The sequence below is a fragment of the Bidens hawaiensis genome, unplaced genomic scaffold (genome assembly GCF_021521415.1).
Source record: "Bidens hawaiensis isolate Kalapana, Puna unplaced genomic scaffold, B.hawaiensis_p1.1 tig00017939_1, whole genome shotgun sequence".
Lineage (NCBI taxonomy): Eukaryota > Viridiplantae > Streptophyta > Magnoliopsida > Asterales > Asteraceae > Bidens > Bidens hawaiensis.
Window position 1 is genome coordinate 301,881 of NW_027492705.1, and position 26,855 is coordinate 328,735.

At 42.6% G+C, this 26,855-nt stretch overlaps 1 pseudogene across 1 annotated transcript; it reads left to right on the plus strand.

Annotated features, from left to right (window-relative positions):
• Positions 1 to 262: 262 nt before the first annotated feature.
• Positions 263 to 5,492, plus strand: LOC143554967 (proline transporter 2-like; annotated as a pseudogene). Its single transcript, XR_013139122.1, has 7 exons — positions 263 to 424; positions 3,347 to 3,574; positions 3,674 to 3,768; positions 3,852 to 4,041; positions 4,119 to 4,243; positions 4,328 to 4,543; positions 5,084 to 5,492. The product of XR_013139122.1 is annotated as a proline transporter 2-like (transcript).
• The last annotated feature ends 21,363 nt before the right edge of the window (positions 5,493 to 26,855 follow it).

A 26,855-nucleotide genomic window follows, 5' to 3' on the forward strand; every position in this document is an offset into this window, starting at 1 on the left:
TTGTTAGTCAAATCTAAAAACCAAACTGTTTTCAGGAAACTCAAAACAAAAATGAAACCGAAAATTTAAGTTATGTTGATAAACCGAATTCGGCTGCAATATAGGAATAATAAAATCATAGATATATGTAAGTATACACCCCGTAGCGAATTTGGGAGCTGAAGGGAGAGTATACCTACTATTAGAGTTTGTTAAAAAGTTTGTTATAAGTAGGGGCATTACTGTAACTTTACATACAGAGTTTCTTAGAGAATAACTGTTATTAGAAAGTATATCTGTTGTGAATCGAAGAACAAGGGGTGGTGGATTCCTTCGTAATTCCAATGGCGGACCAGCGGGACGATGGCATTTCGATTCGTCCCACGAAGGTCTACGCCGACGAGACCTGCTGAGAATCCTGATACCGCCCATCAGATTAGCAGCGGTTAGTTTCGTTTTTATTATTTTGTTAATATGATTTTTGCAGCTTCGTGAGGAACAATACACGTAGTTGTGTATGTAGATGATTGACTGATAAAATATTATTTCTACAAATTATGGGAACCGAACATGTTAGAAATGAAATTCAGATTCCACCTTAAAGGAAGATGATAAATTTGCAAAACTTGGTGGAATGGGTGATCTTGCTCGTGTTATGGTGGAAACCGGAAAACACTCAACTTTTCCTTTGGTTTATCGGATATTGAAGCTAGCATTGGTTTTACCGGTTGCAACTGCAACCGTTGAAAGATGTTTCTCTAAAATGAAGCTTATCGAGACGGATTTGCGCAATCGAATGGGTAATGAGTATTTGAACAATGCTTTAGTTTGTACGGTCGAAAGAGAAACGTTTGATAAAGTAAATGAAGAAGATGTAATGGATCGGTCTCAAGCTATCAAAAACCGAAGAGGAGATATTTGCAGCCCAACCTAGATCCGCCACTGCTGGTTCGTTAACCCGGTTAGTTTAAATTTATTTGTCGTCGTGTTCTTTATATTTGTTTCATTATCATTTTATTAAATATGGGGAAAAAAAATTTTGAGCGCTCCGGCTCGGTTTCGAGTCTAGATCCGCCACTGTTAACTTTCATCGACCCATTTATATGTAATCGAATCTTTGTTACCTAACTAACTAACATGTAGCGTGTAGTTAGGTGTGCCCATCAGTTCGGTTTTAACTGAAAAACTTGTTAGTCAAATCTAAAAACCAAATTGTTTTCAGGAAACTCAAAACAAAACAAAAACTCGAAACGGCATTTCGATTCGTCCCACGAAGGTCTATGCCGACGAGACCTGCTGAGAATCCTGATACCGCCCATCAAATTAGCAGCGGTTAGTTTCGTTTTTATTATTTTGTTAATATGATTTTTGCATCTTACATCTATCATAATAACCTGTTTTTTATACATCAACTTATTATTTAGTCCCATCCAAATCTCATTTGTGACCAAATTATTTCAAATTGTTGTCAGGACTTATACACTTGTATCCGAACATTAAGAATCTATATTTAATTGCTCAAAGCTGATTACCCTTAATTAAGCACTAAATATGGCATGATTATACTATATCATAAGTTCAAAACAACTAGTTTTAAAATTTCTTTTGAAGTTTGAACTCCTCCATCTTATGAAAATTGCAAATTGTAATTTTTATGGGAAAGTATTACGTGTAACTGTAAGAGTGTTAATCGTGTCAGATTGACGGGTTGAATTGTTCAACTTGAACATGACCCATATTGTTATTTTTGTCAGAAAAATCAAAACCCTCACACTTCAAATCTTGTAACCCAAACACGGCCCGGCCCGTTTAACCCATTTATTCAAATGGGTTGATGGGTAATACTCAAGTTGTAAACGTGCTAATCTGGTTGGTGGGTTGTTAAAAATGGGTTGACTTGTTTAACCAAACGGGTTAAACATGTCAACCCAAACACAACCCATTTTTTAAATGCTTTAGATATGCCAACCAAAAGCCTGATTGTTTTTGTGTCATGTAGAAAATTTTCACCCCTACATATAAGCATGGCAAAATTGACGGGTTGTCTGAGGCCGGGTAACGGGGAACATTGGGTTCACGTCAAAACGTGTCATTTTGAAGGAAACAAAAACATCAATTTGGTTTGGGTTAAAATGGGTTCCGACCAATTTGGGTTCATCCGTTATCAGGGGCGGACCTATGGTTTAGCCAGAGGTGTCGGCTGTCCCTGTGAAATTTTTATTTCTAGTGTTATATACACGATAAATCTCGACCGACTCATACGAAATTTCAACACCGACCCCTGTGAAATTTCAACACCGACCCCTGTGAAATATAAAGAAAAAGAAAAGGAGAAGAGAAAACAAACCGGAGAAAAAATTTCCGGCGACAACTAAAAGTAGAAGATACAAAGTTGAAGAAGAACGGCTGCAATTTCTCTCACTTCACTATTTATAACCGATTTTAAAGTAAATAAGTATACCTAAGGATATGGATTTGATAGCTGGCATCCTTCAATTCAAAGGGATTTAAATGCATACTTAAATAATGTGTCACGTTTAATTTGATAGTTGAGGTGTCAGCTTTAAATTCACTCTTTATATTTGTTTTCTTAACCATTTTTAACTAATATATTTACTTAAATTTGGTATATGTAATATGTCTAAATTTTATTTTATTTCGTTCTTATATATTTAATTTTCTTTCTTATGTTATTATAACATTTTTTAGAATGTTGAATTTCTCGTGTGTTAAGCACCAGACTCTTCAATTTAGAGAGACTTGTTTATATATTTTTTTCTCTTTCACTTTGAATATTGTTAATAATACAACATATTTCATCATATAAAGATGCGCTTTTAAAAATATATACATTTGTATCATATATACGTGAAGCTTTAAGATATACTTAACTAAAAACACACACAAAATGTGACTGTTAGAGATGTATAGAATATGTTATTTTGATATTACATATAGGTTCTTTACAAAGTAAATAATATATAACTTTTATTTATAATTAATCGTCTACGTAAATTGGTACGTGTTTGCGCTTCGGATTGGGCCATCTTACCTCTGTTCGTCACGATTAATGTAATCTTCTTATGGATATATATTGTAATTTGGTTATATGTGACCCTATCCGACCCGACCCGTCCCCGAGTAAAAAAATGTACACCCCCCCCCACACACACACAGAGATATATATATATATATTATACCGACAATCGATAATCGACTGCCCGAACTTCCGACCCTATGAAAAAAATTTCTGGATCCGCCACTGTCCGTTATATTCTTTTAACGAGGAAAGTAGTGCATAATACATGGTATTATATTATTTTTTGGTTACTATGAATAGACTTGTAACATTAATCACTTGTTGCAGATTCATGGCTTCAAGTGGGTTTAGTTCTTACAACGGGCGTCAACAGCACATATGTTCTGGGCTACCCAGGTGCAGTCATGGCTCCACTCGGTTGGGTAGGTGGGGTAGTTGGTTTAATCTTAGCAACCACAACTCATTCACTCTATGCAAATGCTCGTCTTGCAATGATACACGAGCATGGTGGCAAAAGGCATATTAGATATAGAGATCTTGCAGGATTCATATATGGTAATAATCAACAAATCATTAAACAAAATAGTATGTCAGTTAATGTATACTAAAGTACTAAACGTAAACACATGACCGAAACTTTTTAAACAATTTCAGGCCCGAAAGCTTATTCTCTTACATGGGTGTTGCAATATGTAAACCTCTTCATGATCAATGTCGGTTATGTCATTTTGGCTGGTCAGGCTCTTAAAGTACCAAATTGTTTTATAAGTGTGGGGTGAAAATTACTGAAATTTTTATCACTAGATTATATCGTTGCAGTTTAATTTTGTAGGCCATTTATGTACTCTTCAGGGATGATGATGCAATGAAGCTTCCATATTTTATTGCAGTGGCGGGCTTCGCTTGTGGCCTATTTGCAATATGCATCCCTCGTCTTTCGGCTTTAAGAATTTGTCTTGGCTTTTCAACGTTTTTCAGTCTCGTGTATATTTCCATAGCAGTTGCATTGTCGCTTCGTGATGGTATATTAGTTATTCTATATCAATCACTTTCATTTGTGGGCCCCACTTTTTAAACCGAATTTATATGTTATTTAAAGGGACCACGGCTCCACCTCGGGACTATAGTATTCCCGGGTCAGATTTAAGCAGGGTGTTCACAACTATTGGTGCTTCTGCGAGTGTTGTTTTTGCATTTAACACGGGAATGCTGCCAGAGATACAGGTTAGTATTGGGCCCGGCCGGGCTGGCCCGAAAGGCGTGTTGGGACCAATATGGTTATTTTAATGATGTTTTGTGGTTTTATAGCCAACAGTGAGACAGCCGGTTGGTGGGAATATGATGAAGGCGTTATACTTTCAATTTACAGTAGGCGTTGTGCCATTATATGCGGTTGCCTTTATAGGTTATTGGGCATATGGGAATGATGCAGATGCTTATTTGCTCAATAGTGTTAATGGGCCGGTTTGGGTTATTTCGCTTGCTAATATTTCCGCCTTTTTTCAAACAGTCATAGCTTTGCATGTGAGCTTTCTTTTCTACTTGTTTCATTTTCCATTTCCTAGGGGTGTAAATTGTTGGAATTATTTGGATCGGATCAAAGGAAGAAAATATAGAAACCGATTCAGGAGGATAAAGATCAAGAAAAGAAGATAAGTATTTGAATGCAAAGATAATAGAACAGTTACTAAATAAGCTCGTTTAATAAGCAAGCCCAGGGCCGAGCTTCATTTATCGAACTTAAATAGGTTCGGGAGACTAAACAAGCCTAGTATACATATAAGTTCTGCAATATATTAAATATGCGTTTCCCTAATAATAAGTAGAATATAAAACTACCATAAAAATAATTAAAATGTGTACATTATGTGATATATACAATATTAAATTTATATGACTAAATTAATAAATAACAGACTAGCCGAGCTCAAGCTCTAAACATAGAGCTCGAAACGAGCCAAGCTCGGACTTGGTTCAGCTCATTTGCACCCCTAGTTGTACCTGGCACCATTGATTAGGTCTCATGGTCACCAGGTTACTCATGTAGATTTTTGGATTTTATAGATTTTTGCTAGTCCGATGTACGAATATCTAGATACAAGATACAGAATTTAAGGAAGTGCAGTAGCAGTAAAAAACCTGTCATTCAGAGTGATGGTGAGAGGCGGTTACCTAGCGGTAACCACATTACTAGCTGCAGCGTTACCGTTCATTGGAGACTTCATGAGCCTGACAGGAGCCATCAGCACATTCCCACTTACATTCATACTTGCAAACCACATGTATTTGGTGGCTAAAAGGGACAAGCTCACTTCTATGCAGAAATCATGGCATTGGCTCAATATTATTTTCTTTGGGTTAATGTCTGTTGCAGCAGCAGTTGCTGCTCTCAGGCTTATTGCTTTGGACTCCAAAAATTATAGTATTTTTGCTGATGTTTAGAATAGGTTCTGTATTATTATAACGGGATGTTTAAAATAATCCCGTTTTAAGTGTTCCATGTTGTTATACTGAATACTGATTTAATTTATATAGTAATACACACGATTCAGTAACGTTTAGTTTATCAGCAAAGTTTAAGCAAAAGCAAAGTTATTTGTAATTTAATTTGACTAATAGTTCCTCTCTTGAATAGTCGTTATTTTCTAACAATATGCTATGATATCCATCTTTTTGTCGGGAACCACTGTTTTGAAAACAAGGCTGGAACAGTCGAACCGTGATCAACTGATTCAACTCCCTTATCAGTTTAGTTTCATGCTATGAGTCGTCAAGAATTTGAACCATCCTGGTAAAATAGTTGATTCAATAACCGAAAACATTGTCGGTGACAAAAGAAAATACCATAAACACTGTTGGGTTCGTAGGCCTTGTTGGCCCGGTTTATTATATGAAGTCAAAAGAGGAGACGGGTGTGGGCGGTCGGGCCAAAGCCCGGCCCGGTTTAGATTTCTTGCATAATAATTTACTAACCCTAGTTCAGTCTCTATATAAACAACATTATGTACTTGTAATATTTGTCACTCAATAAAGATATACCTAGTTGCCACCCGTGGACGTAGGTCAGTTTAGACCGAACCACGTTAAATCCTCGTGTTCGTTTACTGCTTTCGTGTCGTGTTCGGTTTCGTGTGTGCGTTTAATCCTAACAAGTGGTATCTAGAGCTTAGGTTCGGATCACACGAAGAACACGTTGAACCATCCCGTCACACCGCACCAGTAGGTCGGATATCTAAAGTCGGTAGCAGCCGTTTGTTTTAGTGTTCCGTTGGCAGAAAACCGCCGCCGCCACACTAATTTCGTCTTGACCGTAACCCCCGCGACGGTTGGAATTTGTTCAGAATAACTGGTCGCTGATTTAAAGATTGCGGTAGAGAAATTATTACTTTTGGGTGAGAAAGGCGTCGCTTGGAATTGTGGTGCAGATTAAAAGGAATTTGGACCAAAAAAGTGTTTTTTTCATTTTTTTGGGCCTCGTGGAATCAAAGGGCAGTAGCCCATATTGTTTTTCCTTTTAACTTGGTGGGCTAGATACAAGGGCAGTAAGCCCAATTTGGTTGAACTTGTGTGGCCCAATTCTTGGGACAGTTTGGCCCATAAATAAATTTGGGTCGGGTCAAGATCTTATTATAGCAAAGCACAAGCTAGGAAAATCAAGATCCTATTTTTTTAGAAGAACGGTTGTCGAGTCAGAAGAAGCGTTAAAGAAACCAAGAACCAGTACCAACCGCGTTTGTCAGGTTTTATCGTTTCAGTTTCTGATTTATAGTTCGTATTTCCGCTGCGTTTAAAATAGGTTGATTATTTAACAGAGTTCAGTAAAACAGTTGTTAAGTTCAGGCCCGTGCGATTGCTGTGTTTGTCTCTGTTTTATCCAGTTTTTCGTTTTAGTCATTGTCATGGCAGAAGACGGAAAAGTTTCGATACAGAAGTTTGACGGACAGAAGTTTGGTTGGTGGAAGATGCAGATTGAGGCATTACTTTGTCAGAAAGACTTGGATGTAGTGCTTGAGGATGAAAAACCAGAAAAGTTGTCAGAAGCAGATTGGAAGAAGTTAGACAAGAAAGCTAGGGCTTGTATTACTTTGTCGTTGTCGGAAGATGTGGCGTTTAACATCATGAAAGAAACCACAGCACGTGGTATGATGGAGGCGCTATCCAACATGTATGAGAAGCCTTCGGCAGCGAATAAAGTCTATCTTATCCGAGAGCTAGTGACAACAAGAATGAAAGAGGGTGGGTCAGTTACAACTCATATCAATAATCTTAATTCGATCTTGTCCCGCTTAGTGTCAGTTGACATTAAGTTTGATGATGAAGTTCAAGGCCTCTTGTTATTATCCTCTTTGCCCGACAGTTGGTCGCAAACAGTGACTGCAGTTTGTAGTTCGTCTACAAATATTACTTTCGATGGGATTCGAGATCTGATTCTGGGAGAAGATTCAAGACGCAGAAGTTCAGGTGAATCATCAGGCAATATGCTAGTCACAGAAGGTAGAGGTAGGGGAAAACAGCGAGGCAGTGGGAGCAGGAAGAGGAGTCAGTCTAAGACTCGTAAGAATATTGAATGTTGGGGTTGTAAAGAGAAAGGACACTTCAGGAATCAGTGTCCGAATGGTAAGAAAGAGGTGAACGTTACAGAAGACGACACAGATGACGGGGTCAGTAGTGATGAGGCTTTGGTTTGTAGTGTTGAGAGTAGCGTTGATGCTTGGGTGATGGATTCTGGTGCATCGTTTCATGCCACTCACTGTAGTGAAACGATGAAGAATCTTAAATTTGGGGATTTTGGAAAGGTTCGACTAGCGAATGATGATATTTTAGAGGTTACGGGTATGGGAGACGTTGATTTGATAACTTCAGCCGGTACTTCTTGGACTTTGAAAGACGTGAGGGTTATTCCAAGTTTGAAGAAACGTTTGATTTCAGTTGGGCAGTTGGATGACCAAGGGCACGATGTTAAGTTCGGGAATGGGCAGTGGAAAGTAGTCAAAGAGAATCTTGTGGTTGCTCGTGGCAAGAAAATGGGTTCGTTGTATATGGTCGATATGTCACCGAAAGGAGTGGATCCAGTTTTGGTGAAAGACAAAATCCGGTTCACAGAATCTCGTGGGCAGAAGAAGGTTCGTTTTGCAAGTAACAAACCCAGAGCCAAAGTGAAGATTCAGGATGAACGAGCTAGGAAGTTTAAATCAGTTGGGGGACATCGTGACAGTGGGAGCACAGGTCGTGTTTCAGTTACAGTTCCATGTCGACAGTGGATTAAGAAAACCAGTATTCCAGCTGTAAAAGTCTCTCCAATGAATTACTTGCTGAATATGGAGAGTGTTTGTTCTCAGGTTATCTCAGGATCCGGTAGTTCGTTACAGTGGGAGCCGGTAGGGACAGAGAACGGGTCAGGGGCAGTTTCAGCCATGACTAACGTGTTGGAGCTCCGGGGAGCTTCAACGGGCCTTCAGGTTAATTGATGAGAAGGCGGTGGCAACTAGAAGAAGTTTAATGTTCAGATTACAGAAGTACAATCAGGAGTGCAGACGAGAGTACTCAAGGCCTCCGAGTGGGAGATTGTTGGGTTCGTAGGCCTTGTTGGCCCGGTTTATTATATGAAGTCAAAAGAGGAGACGGGTGTGGGCGGTCGGGCCCAAGCCCGGCCCGGTTTAGATTTCTTGCATAATAATTTACTAACCCTAGTTCAGTCTCTATATAAACAACATTATGTACTTGTAATATTTGTCACTCAATAAAGATATACCTAGTTGCCACCCGTGGACGTAGGTCAGTTTAGACCGAACCACGTTAAATCCTCGTGTTCGTTTACTGCTTTCGTGTGTGTGTTCGGTTTCGTGTGTGCGTTTAATCCTAACAAAACACCACTATCAATATGTTCATCTAGCTTGCTTTACTTAATTAACAAAGAAGAAAAATACTTATGTTAATTTATTTGTCTATAGGATCGTTAAACAACAAATACAAGAGTAATTTAGTGTATAGATATATAACTGATGATGAAAATTAAGGAATCAGATATATTCATTTGAAATATATAACTGTTGTCCAGCTTTACAAACTGAAAGCTTAAATATATGCATTGCACAATTACAGAAAGTTCATCTAAAATAGCAACATGATCATTTTCAAATTATCAAATGGGTCTTTGAATTATGAGAACTTTTAGTATATTTCTATAAGATGGATTTGTAGTTAATGAGTTACACAGTACACATTGACATGAAAAAATAATAATAAGCCTCTTTCTTGTTTCAGAAATTAGAACCAGCGGATATTAACGAATGTCTAAGAGAGGGACAACAATGAAGGCAGAGTAAGATTTGAACTATAACTGTAATAATATTGTTTTCTAACCATTACTCTCATGTACGGGTCAGCATCTTTGTCGAAGCCTGTAAAGAACATATTGGCATTCTCAAAACTAGCTACAAACCACTACATCCCGGAAATGAAAATAGCCCTTATGCTGACGTGGCGTCATTTGTCGAAAATCCCCTCATTTTATAGCCCTCCACTACACATAGCCTTATAAAATTAAATTTGAAGTGTTTTGTTTTAGGAGTTGTTGAATGGTTGATGTTAGGCTTAGGGTGTTCATGTACCCAAGCAACATCTAAGGTAGATGTGTTTAATTAACCATTATTGTTCTTTTTTGTGTTTTTGAATTGAGTTGTTTCTATGTTCTATTGAGGTTATTTGAAAAAAAAACCAAGTTTATTTTTTTGTGTTTTTGAATTGAGTTGTTTCTATGTTCTATTGAGGTTATTTGAAAAAAAAACCAAGTTTATTTGAAAATTGTTGACATTTTTTTAGAGGTTTAATGTATTATTGTATATGCAAATGCAATTACATGTGCACTTGTTTTTAGTGAAAAATCAAGAGTGTGTATTTATGCTACAACAACATGATTTTATTTTTGTATTTGTATGTATGAAGTAAGCTTAGTTGTTTTGGATTACTACTTTATGTTTGTTTATCATATAAATGCAGAGTTTTCTTAAGCTTTACATAAATTTGTGTGTCATCTACTAACTTTTTTTTTCGTTTACTTTTTTTTTATGGATGTTCACAATTTGGTTTAACTGTTACATTATCTGAATTGATCATCGGTCTAGTTTTAAGTGTTGTTTTCTAACTTTTGGTAGGTTTCAAAAGTTTCAACTGTAGGCACTGGTTTGGTGTGCGCTTTATACGGAATTTGGTCGTATAAAACCGAACCGGAGCGTAGTATTTTACTATATTTTGTTTTTTTACATATTTCGCATATGATATATTTATTTAAATATAGTCATAGTTAAACAAAGTAGGTTTGTTGCCTATGATGTTTGCTTCTTGATTTTAATATGATAATCATATTGTATGAAGGAACTACACTTTTAGGTAACGTATCAATTTTGTTTAAATTAAGGCTCTTATATTTAAGTAAATTATCTTTGAAGTGTTTAAAAAAATAAAGTCTAGCAAAAAATCCTACCGTCCATTTAGGTTTTATACAGCCGGCTTCTACCGCACCCATACATTTCATTACAGTTTGAAATTTTCGAAGTCTTTGACCAAAAGTTAGGTATAATTAACAATCGTGAAACCAAACCGATGACTGGTTTGGACTTTGGATGGTTTCACAATTTTATAGTGAAAACCTTTTATTCAACTAATCAAGCACACGCCAAGTGGTGCTTAATTTTGTTATTTAGTAACTTAGTTTATGCATATGAGATAGGCAAGATTTTTTGAAAAGGGCTCAATAAGCTTAAATAGTTTGTGAACAGTTTTTGTACATCACGTGTGCAATTTGTTCAGACACCGAACATTTCATGTTAGTTATATAACTAACGTGCAAACACTTGTCAGTATGCGTGAAGAAACACTAATCGACCCCGGGCAGATTACGGATAATCTGGGGGTTAAATAGATGTTTCCCACGAGGGTTAGTTCCGGCAAAGATGGTTGTTCTTCTGACCGTGAGCTCGTCACTGAGAAGGGGGGGTACCTCCTTGTGACCACCCTCCGGCGTGAGAATCAGACTAGATTGCTCTTGAAAATAAGTGTATATTAAGAGAAATAGCTAGAGAGAAGATATGATATTGAGATATGATACCGTTCCAAGGTGTTGGAGTATTTATAGCCGAAGGTAGGTTTCCAAGCAGGTACAGCCGGCTGAATAGTATTCCTGTTCTACCAACTGTGGGCTACGCACGTGCCATGCTGATTGTTGGTGGGTAGGCAGCGGCTGATAGTGACCTGGCCGGCTGTGTACTATTCCTTTTCCACCAACTGCAGGCTATGGACGTGCCCCGACAGGGGTTGGTGAGTAGGCAGCGGCTAATAGTGACTTTAAGTACTAGAGCGTGCTGCCCGTCGTACTGTTGTCAGTGAGCTGTCGTAACTTTGGTCAGATCTTTTGTCCATACCTTGGCAGGTACAGTACAAAAGATCCTCCAGTATCGTACGGACTGGCTCATTTGGGCGGGAGTATTCCCGGCTTTGGGCGGGAGTGTTCCCGGCTTGCTCATTCCCTCTTCAGGTGACATTACTGAATTATTTGAGAGTTAGTGCCTTGTGCGTGTAGCCTTGCTGCGCAGGTAGCCTTCCCTGATGGCTAGTATCCGTAGCTGCGGGAACAGGCGGAGTACGTCACCATTGGGAGGCTTTTCATGCGGGAACAGCTTGCGTACTGCGCGTAAGGACGTCACGTCTCTGAGCATGTTTGGTCCTGCGGATCCAGTTGGTCTTTGCGCAGACGTCCCTCAGGAGTCTTGCGAGTTCAACTGCGCAGACGTCTCTTCGAGGTGAGTCTTGCGGGTCCAACTGCGCAGACGTCCCTGTTTAAGGTGAGTCTTGCGGGTTCAACCACGCAGACGTCCCTGTTCAAGGTGAGTCTTGCGGGTCCAACTGGGCTCTGCTGGGACCTACCTCTTCAAGTCCCCCCAGTCCGATGTTCTTCTCATGAATTGTTAATAAGTGAGGTGAACTTTTGGACTTAAGCAAGGGGTTTTGAAAAGGGTTTAGTTTTAAGGTTTTCCATGGGGATTCTTCCCGCGGAAGTCCTAATGTCACGTGCAGAAATTCCCGACTTTTCTGCTTGATCTTTGGGTATGATGCGGGTAGGTCTGTAACCTCCTCGCAAGTCAGGAGCGTTGAGTTCCACTTGTGTAGATTCTCTATGAGGTTTTGGTAGTTTTGAACATAGTGATCAATTATGTTAAACAACCAATTCCATCTTGGAGCTTCAAACAATCTAGTTCTCAACGTTCCCGCTATGCGGGGATGTTATTTCCGTTTCCGCAAGCATGGCCCAGAAGATCCTTCTTGGTTTCAATTCCCTGCGGAGTGCTAAGTATGTGAAGGGTTTTGCCTTGACACTGTACCCGCACTCGCCTTATAGTTACTTTACTTCCAAGGTATTCCTGGCTTCAATTCCCTGCGGGTGCTAAGTATGTGAAGGGTTTTGCCTTGACACTGTACCCGCACCCGTCTTATAGTTACTTGGTTGCCGAGGTATTCTTGGCTTCAATTCCTTGATGGTGCTAAGTATGTGAAGGGTTTTGCCTTGACACTGTACCCGCACCCGTCTTATAGTTACTTGGTTGCCAAGGTAAGGGGTATAGTCCCGCTTACTTTTGAATCTTTTTGAATCTTTTTGAAATTCGAAGAGTTGGTGAAAGGATAAGAACAGTCTAACCGTTGAAGGGACGTCAGCGTGGTCTGACGGTTTCTTCTGATAGTTTCTGGACGTGCATGAAGTTATGGCGACGTGACAGTATATGGTCATTCCAGACGCTTTTTCAGGCGCGTGGGCGCGAGTTTTCGGGCGCGTGGCCGCGAAGTTTATGGCGCGCGTCCTGTCGACAGTTGTTGCCAGCTTGCTTTTTCCACGTGTCATAGTTTCATTGCACCAGCGTTTTCCTCTCTCTTCCGCATTAAATTCATCGCATTCATTGCGATGAGTATATAAAGGGAGGAGAGGATGCATCTCAACTCACAGTTTCACTTCTCTCTTCTTCTGCTAAACGATTTCCGGCGAATATAACTTTTCTATCGAGCATTCTCCTGAAATCGTTCTTCTTTACATCCAAAACATGTCTTCTACTCATGATCCTGAGGTTACTGTCGAGGAGTCCGATGTATACCTCGAGAATCCTTCATCCACGTCGGACAAGGATGACAAGAGTACTGCTGGTGAGTGCCAGTGTGCTCTTTCCGTCGACGCTTATCAGTACATGGTCAGGAAGTTCATGCTCGAGCCTTTCGAGCCTGAGTTTCCTGGGCCTCATCAGACGGTGTACGATGCCCCCAAAGGCAAGATAGGGGTATATGCTGCGTTCTTCGTCTATGGGAATCTCAGGTTCCCATTGACGAAGTTTGTATACCGTGTTTTGGAAAGACACGGTGTGCACCTGACGGAGGTACATCCAATGGCGATCGCCAAGATCCGTCATTTTGAATGGGTGTGCCTCATTCTTGGTGTGGAGCCCCACGTCGACCGCCTGATGACCTTCTACTCCTGGAGGTGCATCCAAGGCTGGTACACCTTGGTCACCCGGATTAAGGGTTTGAAGATCTGTGCTACTGAGCGCAGTCTTCGGTCTTGGAAGCGGGAGTTCTTCTACATCTCTGCCCGTGTCGTCCCTATTGCGATGACATTCAAGAACGGGAGAGCACTCCCCAGCCTTCACGCCTCCAACTACCAGTAGGCGGAATGGTTTGCCAAGGTCTCCCGGATCCAGACTCCGGTTTACCGCTTCGCGGAGTCTGGGATGGTGATGCTCGGTATGAGCCGGGTGTGGAAAGATGCTGGGGCGGAGGCGCCACAGATTCCCATCGTCCTCGAATACGGTTTGAACTCTATCCCTTACGGTATGCTCCGTCTTCTTTGCTGATTTAGGGTTTTTCTTCTAACTGTTTCTCTTTTTATTTCAGAGGGGAATGACTTACAATCGCTCCTGCATCCGCGGGAGGCTGGTGGTCCCGCTCGACTGGGTACTCGTGCTCTTGATAAGAACGAGTAGCCCATCCTTGAGCAGACGGCGGATCGGTTTGTGGAGGCCTACCCGCCAGGCCGCGAGATACTGAGCGCCACGCGGCCAGGTAAAAGATTATTTAACCCTCGCCCTCTCAATGCTCAAACCTCTGCTGGAATTCCTCTAATTTTGTCATCTTCTGATGAGGAATCCGCAGATGGTCCTTTCTTCGTGAGGAAGAAGAAGGCGGCTGGCGCGAAGGGGAAGGCGAAGGTTGCCTCCACCGCCGATCAGGGGAACCGGTCTGACTCAGAGACCGAGAGCGAGGAGGCGGCGGGGATCCCTGGTGGTGGTGAGACCACTGTTCCGGAGGTTGAGACAGCTGTCACCTCCGGGCAGCCCAGTACAACGACGGTGACCGGCGCGAAGAGGCCGGCTCCATCGGGTTCGTCCCCGCCTGTTCGCACCTTCAAGCTCAAGAGGACTCGTAAGTATAAACTTCATTTGCTTTAACTGTATATCTTTCCGCCATTATACTTATATATCTTGTCTTCATGCAGGCGTGGATGCTACCGCATTCCAGAGTAGAGCGGGAGGGAGCGTCTCTGGACCCATGACGGTAGGTTTGGTCAACCTACCCGAGGCGATGACCCAGGCGGCTGCGCCTGTGTGCAGCATTGGTTCAGTTGCTCATCCCGTTAAGGCAACTGTTCCAATTGTAACATCATCTCCGCCGGCTGTCAGTGCCATTTTCACGGAATCCTTTACTGAGCCGGCGGTGGTGTTTTCTGCGGATTCTCCCGCAGCGGCGGCCACGGTTGTGAGTTCACCTCCAGTGAGTTCACCACCGATGGTCTCTACCGCGGCGGCTTCAACCGTGCCTCCGGCACCGGCAACTACCTCGTCCCCGGCCGGTTCAGCAGGTATGTTCGGAGCTTCTAGCCAATCTCTGCCTCCTTCCCATCTGCCTGACCTCTTGGATGGTTATCTGTTAGGTTCGGGAGATGGGTTTGGCGGCTACCGGCCTGTTGTCGACCCTACAGGTGCGTAGGGTTATTTTGGCCTTTTTATATTTTTATCATCTTTTCCTAACTGCTTTTTGTTTTTGCAGTGTCGGATTCGAATGAGGTGTATGTTCCACGGTGGAACATCCGCCGGAGAACAACCCTTCGGACGGCTGTGGACTGCGTCGAGTGGGCGCGTCACGCGGCCCCAAGTGGCGCGTTGGGGGAAGCCATGTCTAGCTACCAGGAGGGTAGGCTGACAAATGAGCTTCGGATTCTCCTTGCCCGGATGCAGCCGCGCATCGAGTTGCTTTGTCGTGAAAACGACAAGTTAAAGGCTGCCCGTATCCAAGAAGTGGCTCAGGCGCGGGCTATCCTGGAAGAGAACAGGAGACTTTTCGCAATTGCTGCGGAGAAGGAAAAGGCCTTCAAGGCCCTCTAGGTTGAAGTGCAGGCCCGGCTCGAGGCCCGTTCCAAGGCTACCCAAGCTGTTAACGAACAGCTTCGGTTGGCTAAGGAAACTGCGCGGAACGCGACCGAGAGGGCCACCAAGGCTGAAGCCGTTGCTGAACCTCTGCGCGCCGAAAATGAGGAGCTTAAAGCCAAACTAGAGAGGCTTCAGCAGGCTCATGATGCTTTGGCTATGGAAGACGCCAAGAAGCTTCAAGAGATCTTGGATCAGAGGGGTATGCTTGACCACACTGAGCGTAAGCTAAAGGGCGTTGAAGAGGCTGCTGCTAAGGAAGTGTTGCTTGCCAACCTTAACAAAAACGAAGCTGAACTCGCCCGTAACCAAGCTCAAGCTGCCCTCCAGGAGGCTCTGATCACCAAGGAATGGCTTCTACGAGAAGCGTTGTCGCAGGCATGCGTAGCTTCATAATATATTTACGCTTTTCTTTGTGCTTAGAAAAGGTTTTGATACTTGTATTTTTTCTTGTTGTAGGTTGTGCATCGAGTCTTCACGAATACATCTTATGACGATGCCATGAGCGCAGCCCTCAATGCTTCTCATGAGGATGGGGAAAAGGCTGGCTTCCTGCTTGGTCTAGGGTTTGTTGAGAAGGGCATCCCGCCTTCCAACTTCCCTCTATATGATGTGGATACTGAAGCTTCTTATGACCAAGCAGTGAACCAGTATGCTGCCTTCCCGCATCCGGTGGTGGAGAAGGTGAACGAGATTGCTGCTGCTGATGATGGGCTAACCATTCTCAAGACCTTCCTTGAACCGCCACAGCCAACTGATGGTGCGGGTACAAGTGGGTTTGGAGGGAGTGGTCTTGAAGTTTGAACCTTGAGATCCCTTCCCACCGTTAGGATAGATTTATATTTCTGTAGGCGGGTAGATACCCAGCCATTGTAATGTTTGAATTTTTATGAAATATAAATGTTTGTGCGGGTAGGACCGCCAATTTCACTAGATGACTTGCTTTATAAACGTTATATGACTTGCTCATGCATACTTTAGTTTAACAGCAATTTTCCAAGGGTTTTGAATAAGTTAACCGTTCGACGCGCGGTTGTCCATAGGTTAGTGTTCAGTTTCCTCTATCATGATTGTGCGGGTAGGACCGTTACTTTCATTTAGTGGGATGACCAAACTTTACCTATAACTGACCTGCGTGAAGGTTTGCCGTTTTTTGTGTTTATGCGGGTTTTGCCGCCGTCCACACGCAACGATGTCTCCACTTATTTATGCGGTGAATACCGGCATATCAGTGTTTTGAATAAGTTAACCGTTCGGCGCGCGGTTGTCAATAGGTTAAAGTTCAGTTTCCTCTATCATGATTGTGCGGATAGGACCGGCACTTTCATTTTGTGGGATGACCAAACTTTACCTATAACTGACCTGCGTGAAGGTTTGCCGTTTTTTGTGTTTATGCGGGTTTTGCCGCCGTCCACACGCAACGACTTACTTCCCCACTTATTTATGCGGTGAATACCGGCATATCAGTGTGGAAAGTTTATAAATGTAAGATCATCAGCGTCAATGTGATAAGGAGAATCATTTCCATTATAAGTGGCTCTGGGCCTTTTCTTTACAAGTTTGGAATTGATCTACATGCAACCTGTGTAATTGAGCTCCCTTCCATGTTCTTGGGATGGGAGTGTCATCGAGCCTTTCGAGCCGATATGCACTTGGTTCGGAATCTCGTTGTTTACGCAGTATGTAGTCTCCAACATTGAAGCTGCAGCTTCATTCGTGTTTTTCCCACCGGGGGTTCAACACGCATTAGCCTGCTCAGCGTTCATTACGCCACGAGGTGCGTGAGCGTCCCATCCCTGACAAATGGTTCGACGATGTCCTTCAAGTCTAAGCATTCCTCGGTGGTGTGGCCTCTTGTCCTGTGGAAGTCACATAATTTGCTTTGATCCGCGTTTGGACGCTGTCGGATAATTGGAGCTTCTGGCCATGGGAGCCTCTCAGTGGCGAATATCTCGCTGACGCTTTTGGTGAGTGGCGTCCATCTAGAGTTCCGGTTCGACGACTGAATGTTGTCCTTTCCGCCTAACCGAGGGTGCGAGCCGGATGAGGTGTCAAAGTTTACCCTTGACTGCCAAATACCTAGCTTCCTCTTTTTGTTAAGTCGGGCGGTAAGGACGTTGTTTTCTCTTGTTTTCTGGGTGTAGAGGTTTGTGCTTTGGGGAAGATCTCTACCCAGTTGCTTTTCCGTTTCCGCGAAGCGTTTAGCTGCTGTCATGATGGCATCCCATGTGGATGGCATGCCGTCTTTACCCGTTAAGGTGCGGATGAGCTCTGGATCTTTCGCGCCCTGGATGAAAGCAGCGCGAACAAGATCTTCGCTAATAGCGCCCAGACTCAGCTTCTTTGAGTTGAAGCGAGTGATGAAGTCTAGCAAAGATTCATCTTCCTCTCGGATGCAGTTGAGGATCGTCCATTGTTCTTCAGTGTACTTTCTTTGTTGACTGAAGTGTTGGCTGAACTTCTGTTGGAAGTCTGCCCAATCGTAGATGTGGTGGACCGGTAGACGGTCAAACCACGCTCTGGCTGCTCCAACCAGCGTCATCTGGAACATATAACACCACGTGGGTTCCGTCCAGTTGCTGACGGTTGCCCCCGCTATGAATCTGTTCAAATGATCGTCTGGGTCAGATACCATCATAAGTGCCGATGTTGGACATCTGTTTGGCACTTCTCGGGGCGATTGCTTCCGCAATGTCCCTTGCAAACTTGGATGTTCCCGCATTTGCAGCAGTTGGTCTAAAGGTTTTGGAGAAGTCGCGTGGGTTTCCCCCCGCGTTCCTTGGTTTGAAGGTGACTCCGAAATTCCTTCTCGGTTGGAAGTCCGTTTCCTTACGCTTCCCTTTCGCCCTATGGCGAGGGTTTGCGTCGGTGTCGGATTCCTCCGAGTACTCGCACTCACTACTCATGTTGAGCTGTTGAGTGCTTCCAAATTCGTCAGCCTGTTGGATGGAACGTAAGCGTTCGTCCAACTCAGCTTGGAATTCCTTCTGACGTGCTTCCGCCCACGCTTTAACTTGTTCAAGTGTTTGGCGGGGGAGCCTCGTCTGTTGTCTTTCCACCTGGGTATCAATGAATCCCAGGGGATGATTGTTTACTGCACTTGCCCCGGCTTGGGTAACCGGGGTAGTGTTCGTAAAATTTACTGCACTTGCCCAGGCTTGAATAACCGGGGTAGTGTTCGTAAAATTTGTGTACTCGCCGGTGTTCCTCCCAGTAGCTGGGGTTGAGATTACCGGGGTTTCTTGGTCACTCGCTGGCCTTGGGACCGGAGTAACGTTAACCATCTTTCCAGAAGTTTTGAAAAAAAACTGAAAAAGATTCAAGTTCTAGCTTTTATGCACGGATGGCGCCAATGAAGAAACACTAATCGACCCCGGGCAGATTACGGATAATCTGGGGGTTAAATAGATGTTTCCCACGAGGGTTAGTTCCGGCAAAGATGGTTGTTCTTCTGACCTGCAAAACAGACACCGTGAGCTCGTCACTGAGAAGGGGGGGTACCTCCTTGTGACCACCCTCCGGCGTGAGAATCATACTAGATTGCTCTTGAATATAAGTGTATATTAAGAGAAATAGCTAGAGAGAAGATATGATATTGAGATATGATACCGTTCCAAGGTGTTGGAGTATTTATAGCCGAAGGTAGGCTTCCAAGCAGGTACAGCCGGCTGAATAGTATTCCTGTTCTACCAACTGTAGGCTACGCACGTGCCATGCTGATGGTTGGTGGGTAGGCAGCGGCTGATAGTGACCTGGCCGGCTGTGTACTATTCCTTTTCCACCAACTGCAGGCTATGGACGTGCCCCGACAGGGGTTGGTGAGTAGGCAGCGGCTAATAGTGACTTTAAGTACTAGAGCGTGCTGCCCGTCGTACTGTTGTCAGTGAGCTGTCGTAACTTTGGTCAGATCTTTTGTCCATACCTTGGCAGGTACAGTACAATAGATCCTCCAGTATCGTACGGACTGGCTCATTTGGGCGGGAGTATTCCCGGCTTTGGGCGGGAGTGTTCCCGGCTTGCTCATTCCCTCTTCAGGTGACATTACTGAATTATTTGAGAGTTAGTGCCTTGTGCGTGTAGCCTTGCTGCGTAGGTAGCCTTCCCTGATGGCTAGTATCCGTAGATGCGGGAACAGGCGGAGTACGTCACCATTGGGAGGCTTTTCATGCGGGAACAGCTTGCGTACTGCGCGTAAGGACGTCACGTCTCTGAGCATGGTTGGTCCTGCGGATCCAGTTGGTCTTTGCGCAGACGTCCCTCAGGAGTCTTGCGAGTTCAACTGCGCAGACGTCTCTTCGAGGTGAGTCTCGCGGGTCCAACTGCGCAGACGTCCCTGTTTAAGGTGAGTCTTGCGGGTCCAACCGCGCAGACGTCCCTGTTCAAGGTGAGTATTGCGGGTCCAACTGGGCTCTGCTGGGACCTACCTCTTCAATGCGTTTAGTGAAAAAGCTTGATAATCATTATTGTGTGTTTTCATATTGTAAAGAAGAAGATGGTTGTAGTGAAAGTAATGTTTATTACTTGAATGTGTGAATAATACAAAGACAACTACATCTATTTATACACAAACAAACCCTAGCTTTCAACCCATAAAAGGCCCATGGGCTTTAACCAACTACATGGGCTAAAACCCTAATTATAACTAAATACAACTAACACTCCTCCTCAAGTTGGAGCATAGATGTTAATCATGCCCAACTTGTTACAAATAAAATCTATCTGAGCTTTTCGGAGCGGTTTAGTTAGAATGTCTGCTAGCTGAAAATTTGTCTTGACATGAACTGGTTGAATGGATGGAGGATCAGTTTGTGTGCCTACTAATCGATCTCTTATAAGGTGGCAGTCGACCTCAATATGTTTTGTCCTCTCATGAAATACTTGATTCTTGGCTATGTGAATGGCTGATTGACTATCACAGTATAACTGCATCAAGTCATTAGAAACAACCCCGAGTTCTATGAGAAGACGACGTACCCATGTCATCTCTGATGTTACATCTGCCATGGCTCTATACTCCGATTCGGCACTCGACCGGGAAACCGTGTGTTGCTTCTTACTCTTCCATGATACAAGATTTCCTCCAACAAATACACAATATCCGGTGGTAGATCGTCGAGAAATCGGACAACCTGCCCAATCTGCATCTGAGAACCCTGATATCCGACCATCTCCTTCTTCCGTGAAGGCACCCACACGACAATGCCCTAATCATAGTATAATATTCCCAAACCAGGTGAGGTCTTAAGATATCTTAAGACACGAATGGCAGCATCCCAATGACCGGTGTATGGCGCAGCCATAAATTGGCTCAGAACACTAACAGTAAAGGAGATATCCGGTCGTGTGACGGTTAAATAATTAAGTTTACCAACCAACCGTCTGTATCGCTCAGGATCTTTCATTGGATCTCCTTCCTTTGGGAGGAGTTTCTTTGTAGGAAGCATTGGGGTATCAACAGGTTTACAACCCAGTAAGCCACATTCAGTCAACATATCAAGGACATGCTTTCGTTGGGAGAGAAGTATTCCTTGTGGAGAGCGAGAAAATTTTATGCCAAGGAAATACCTCAATCGACCTAAGTCGCTGACCTGAAACTGAGACTGAAGAAACTGCTTGAGTTCGGTGATCCCGACCTCGTCATCACCTGTGATTATAATGTCATCCACATAAACAACTACGATAATCCTCTTTCCTTTCTGGTGTCTAAAGAAGACAGAGTGATCGTAGGCACTCCGAGTCATCCCAAACTGTCCCATAACACTAGAGAATCGACCAAACCATGCCCTGGGAGACTGTTTAAGACCATATTGAGAACGACGTAGTCTGCAAACTTTCGAGGCCTTCTCCTCAACAACGAACCCTGGTGGTTGCTCCATATATACCTCCTCCTCAAGAACACCATTAAGAAAGGCGTTCTTGACATCAAGCCGGTGGAGTGGCCAATGATTAATGGTAGCAAGAGCAATACAAATACGGATAGATGGCATTTTAGCAACTGGCGAGAAGGTTTCATCATAATCAATGCCATATGCCTGAGAATACCCTTTTGCGACCAACCGAGCCTTCAAGCGGTGTAAGGAGCCGTCCGGGTGTAGTTTAACCGTAAACACCCAACGACAACCAACAATACGCTTCCCTTTAGGAAGTGTTTCAAGATCCCATGTATGATTGGACTTTAGAGCCCCAATTTCGTCTTCCATAACCTTTCGCCATCCTAGGTGAGCGAGAGCGCTCGTCACATTTTTGGGAATCGGGTAGGAATCAAGAGTAGTGGTGTACGCATGAGATTCATGAGATAGGTAGGTGTAGGCAACATAGTCCTGAATTGGGTAACGAGTGCATTTCCGGGGTTCTTTGCGAAATGAAATAGGTATATCGGGTAGTGGTGCACCAGGAGGATCATAAACGGGTGTATCAGGGGTAGCTTCTGGTAAAGGTGTCAGATCAGGTAAGGATGTATCAGTGAGAGGTGTAGATTGTTCGGATGCAGACGGAGGATCTGAGGGTATTTCGGGGTTGTGGCCTAAATGTGAATCAAGTGTCTCTGATATTTGACCCTTACCTCGCCTAGCATATGTGAAAAGCAGTGGCGGAGGTTCTGTCGGTGGGTCAGAATCAGCAGAGATTGGATCGGTAGAGGGAATCGAAACAGGAATGGTGGGGAGGAAGGGAGATGTGGGTATATTGAGGTCGGGAAACGGGTCAGAAACAGGAGTGGAACACTCGGGAAAGTAAGGAGACTCGTGAAAAGTGACATCGGCACTAGTAAAGTATCGGTGAAGTGATGGGCTATAGCATCGATACCCTTTTTGAATCCGTGAGTAACCAAGAAAGACACAACGAATGGCTTGGGGATCAAGTTTGATGGTTTTCGGACGATGGTCATGAACATAGGCGACGCAACCAAATACTTTAGGTGCGAGAGGAAATGGATCATCGTTGGGAAATAGTACAGAAAACGGTGTTTTACCATGAAGAACGGTTAAGGGCATGCGGTTAATCAGATATGTGGCAGTGAGAACGGCATCTCCCCAAAAACGATGAGGAACACGTGATTGGATCATGATTGTGCGAGCAACATCCAATATGTGACGATTTTTGCGTTCGGACACCCCAGTTTGTTGAGATGTATAAGCACACGATGATTCATGAATAATGTCGTTGGTTTTTAAGTATGAAGAAAAGTCGGTGGAAAAATATTCTTTAGCATTATCAGATCGTAAAGTTTTAATGGTGGTGTTAAATTGGTTTTGAACATAAGCATTAAATTCTCGAAATATGGAAAATACCTCACTACGAGATTTCAACAAATAAACCCAAGTAGTGCGAGAATAGTCATCAATAAAGGTAATAAAATATTCAAAACCCAACGTAGATTTGATAGGGCAAGGACCCCATACATCAGAATGCAACAGTTCAAAACAAGAACTGACTCGATTGGGCACCCTAGGGGGATAGGGACGCCTGGTATGTTTACCAAGTTGACACGACTCACAATGAAAATTAAAAGACGAAAGTGGTAAATCTGGTCGCATTTGCCTCAGAACCGCTGTAGAGGGATGACCTAACCGACAGTGAGCCTCCCTGACAGGGGAATCACATAAGTTTGCTACAGGATGCGAAAACGGGGATATACGATAGAGACCTCCTTATTCAAAACCAGTACCAATTACCCGGTTTGTTCCTAGTTCATGAAAAACGCAGTAAGTTAGGTAAAAGGTCACAGAACAGTTGTTTTGTTTGGTAATCTGACTCACTGAACAAAGACTGGTAGGAAATTTAGGAACAAATAGGATAGAAGACAGTTTTAGGTTTTCCGAGTTACTGATGGATCCTATGCCAAGAACGGGACATGAAGATCCATCGGCAAGACGTACCGGTGCATGGGAAACATTTTGAAAACTAGAAAAAATACCCCGATTCCCAGTCATGTGATGTGTGGCTCCAGAATCAATCACCCATGATAAGTCAAGGCTAGAAGGTTTACCTGAATGTGCCGAGCTGGTTTGAGGATGAGGCAACTGGGAGGTAAGAAACCGTTGAATAAGATCATGCTCCTCTTTAGTAAATGTATACATGTATTTATTTTCGCCCATAGTGATATACGAAACTGAAAATTGACTGTGAACAGTAACAAGTGCGGGAACAGATTCCGGCGTAAACAGTTACTCGTCGTGAACAGTAAATCCCGGCAGCGAACAGTAATTCCGGCAGCGAACAATAACTTTCCGGCAGTGAACAGAAATTCCGGCAAACGAACAGTAACTTCCGGTAGTGAATAGTGACTTCCGGCGTGAACAGTAATTTCCGGTCTGAACAGTAACTTCCGGCGGAACAGTGATTTCCGGCGCGAACAGTAATTCCGGCTATGAACAGTAATCCGGGTGAACAGTGATTCCGGCGTGAACAGTGATTCCAACGTGAACAGTGCTCGTCATTGAACAGTACTTTCACGGTCAAAAAAAAAAGGATTTCGTGACAGGACAGAACAACAAGGCAGGAGCATGTTTCAGATCTGAAGGCTGCTGGTGGCGGCTGGTCAGACTCGGGTTCGGGTCAGATCGCGGCTAGGGTTTGGATCGAGAGCCGTAGCTCTGATACCATGTAAAGAAGAAGATGGTTGTAGTGAAAGTAATGTTTATTACTTGAATGTGTGAATAATACAAAGACAACTACATCTATTTATACACAAACAAACCCTAACTTTCAACCCATAAAAGGCTCATGGGCTTTAACCAACTACATGGGCTAAAACCCTAATTATAACTAAATACAACTAACACGACAAGGTTTTATTTGTTTCTCTTAGTAGTTTTGTGCACACGCTCACAAAAAAAATGGTTATCTACTTGTATTATATACTTATGATTTAAGAAAATAATCTGAATCCATTTTTATATTATATATTATATTTTAGTTTGCAGCTCTAAGAAGTGAAAAGAATACACTCTTGCTGGTGAGTAAAGGATTTTATAACAATTTTGTGCTATTTGCCTGATTGCCTCTTTGTTTTGATTATAATATTTGTTGAGCATTGTAGCATGACCCTTCTGTTTTTCAAGTGAATTTGAATTTAGTTCATTGATCAGACGTTTTAGCAACGTTTTAGCAGTTGCGGATCCGAATTATAACTACTTTTTTGGCATGTTGCGTTTTTTAATCATCTGGTCAACTGTCTTGATGAGATGTGGAATCTTTGTATAATACTTTGTTTAAAATATATCCATTTGCAATCTTTTAAAAAAGATGACTTGTAACTTGTTAAAAGTTAAAACAGGTTACAAAATTTGATGAAGTGGTGATATAATTACATGAAAACACTCAAGCAGGGTACTTTTTTCAACAAAAGAGAAGTTTACCACTATGCAAGTTTTTGTATACTTTTTCTTTAATGGTTAAAAAGGGTGGTTTATGTTAACCAAATGTAGATTACTTAAAAAGTAATATTTTATATTAAGTTTATACATCAGGTACAATACTTTCCTTAAATAAAAAGACAAGGCATCTTCGTTTACCCTCAAAATCGCTTGTTTTGATGGTACTCACCATGTTCACTTTTAAATGTCATTGTTGAAACAACATGCTATTAAGGATTTGCAATTTGTGTGCTGTAACTTTATATAACTATCATATACAGTTTTATATAAGCAATAGTTTATTAGTTTAAGTTCTCATTTGATGAAATTTTCGTAACTAGCTACTAAATTCTCATATTTAAGCTAATGTGAATGAGATAACGATGATCAAACGAAACGTTTGGATTATAAATGGAAAGCTGTTCTACATAATTGCTTATGAAATAAATTGTTTGTTTATGACGAAGAAGTCAAGATGCTTTACGTATGAGACTATGAGTTGCCACCGACATTAAACATGGATGCAATTTTCCATTCGTATTTAGTGCAATTGAAATCCCACTAAAACGGTAATGAATATGACCAAAAGGAGTCATTGTAGAAATGGTCATTTAATTTGTGTGAGAAGGAGGTTTGACAAAAATGAGTATTTTTAGTCCGCAAAACACAAAACCTTTTATTATCAGTGCATTTGTAGGTGACTCTAATTTTATCCAACGATACGATCACTACAACTATTATACCTTATGAGGTGCATATATATATATATATATATATATATATATATATATATATATATATATATATATATATATATATATAAGAAATTTGTTTAAAAAAAAACTATGTATAACTATAGAGGTAGGGTATCAAAAAGACCCAAATACCCTTAAATATCACCAGCGGATCAACGGAAAGCTCCCTCTAAGCCACCCGCGGGTCATATGGACCAACCCGCATAAACCTTTAAAGGAAGAACACCCTTATATCATGCGGAAACATCCAAGTACCCTCTTACGTCATCCGCGTGGTAGCACATCTACCTGCCAAAATGACCGGGGGGCAATGCCAGCAGGACAGTTGTAATTAACCAACTACTTTCTAGAAGAATTAACACGGTCGTTACTTGGAAGATACGTGACTCGTCGACCAATGAATGAAGGACACCTGGCTAGGTTGTTATAACCGTGCACATGGCCAGGGATTAATTCGTCCTATCACTGATCAACACGTGTCCAGGTTGTTATACCCATGCACATGCAACGTATAGCTCAACCTAGCATATAGGGACACGTGTCCAGACGGTTACGAGAGGTCTTGTAGAATGGGACAGCTGGCCCAATCACATTCCCACATCATTCGGCTATAAATACTCTCTTCATCTGCATGAGGTATTCATTCACTCCCAATTATCTACTTTCAATACTTTAGTACTTTCTCTTCTTAAGAACTGTACTTCTTCTCATGCCGGAGGGTGGTTACGGGAAGCCCCTCATCTTGTTCTTCCCGTAACGAGCTCACGGTGTCTGTTTTGCAAGTTCCGGTCACTAGACTTTGGGAAGTTGTGCTCATATCGTAGTTGGTTGTTATCCGTATCCTACCCTGGGGACTCATTGGATCTAGGACCCGTCAAGGGGAGTAGATCCGTGTTTCTTCATTGGCGTCGTCCGTGCTTTTGTTAGAACAACAACAATTCTTTATTTTTTGGTTCGTCGTATGATATGAGCCAGTTTCCTGAAGGGCCGACGGGAACTCCTGCGCCTATTTCACGTATTACTGATACAGAAGCACCTGAAGGTTTTGCTTCGAGTATTTTCGCACGTGTCACGGCTCCTGGTTCACGAAATGCTGATGTAACACCTGGAGGGTTTACCCTAGAGCGTGTTACAGCACCAGTTGGCCCTACTCCTACTGATTTGGGACATGTCACGGCACCAAGGTTCTAATCTAGGTGACTTGGGACGAATCATGAGAGAAACTCGCCGAAGTCGCTCAGAATTGGGTCTGGAAGATGATTCTGGC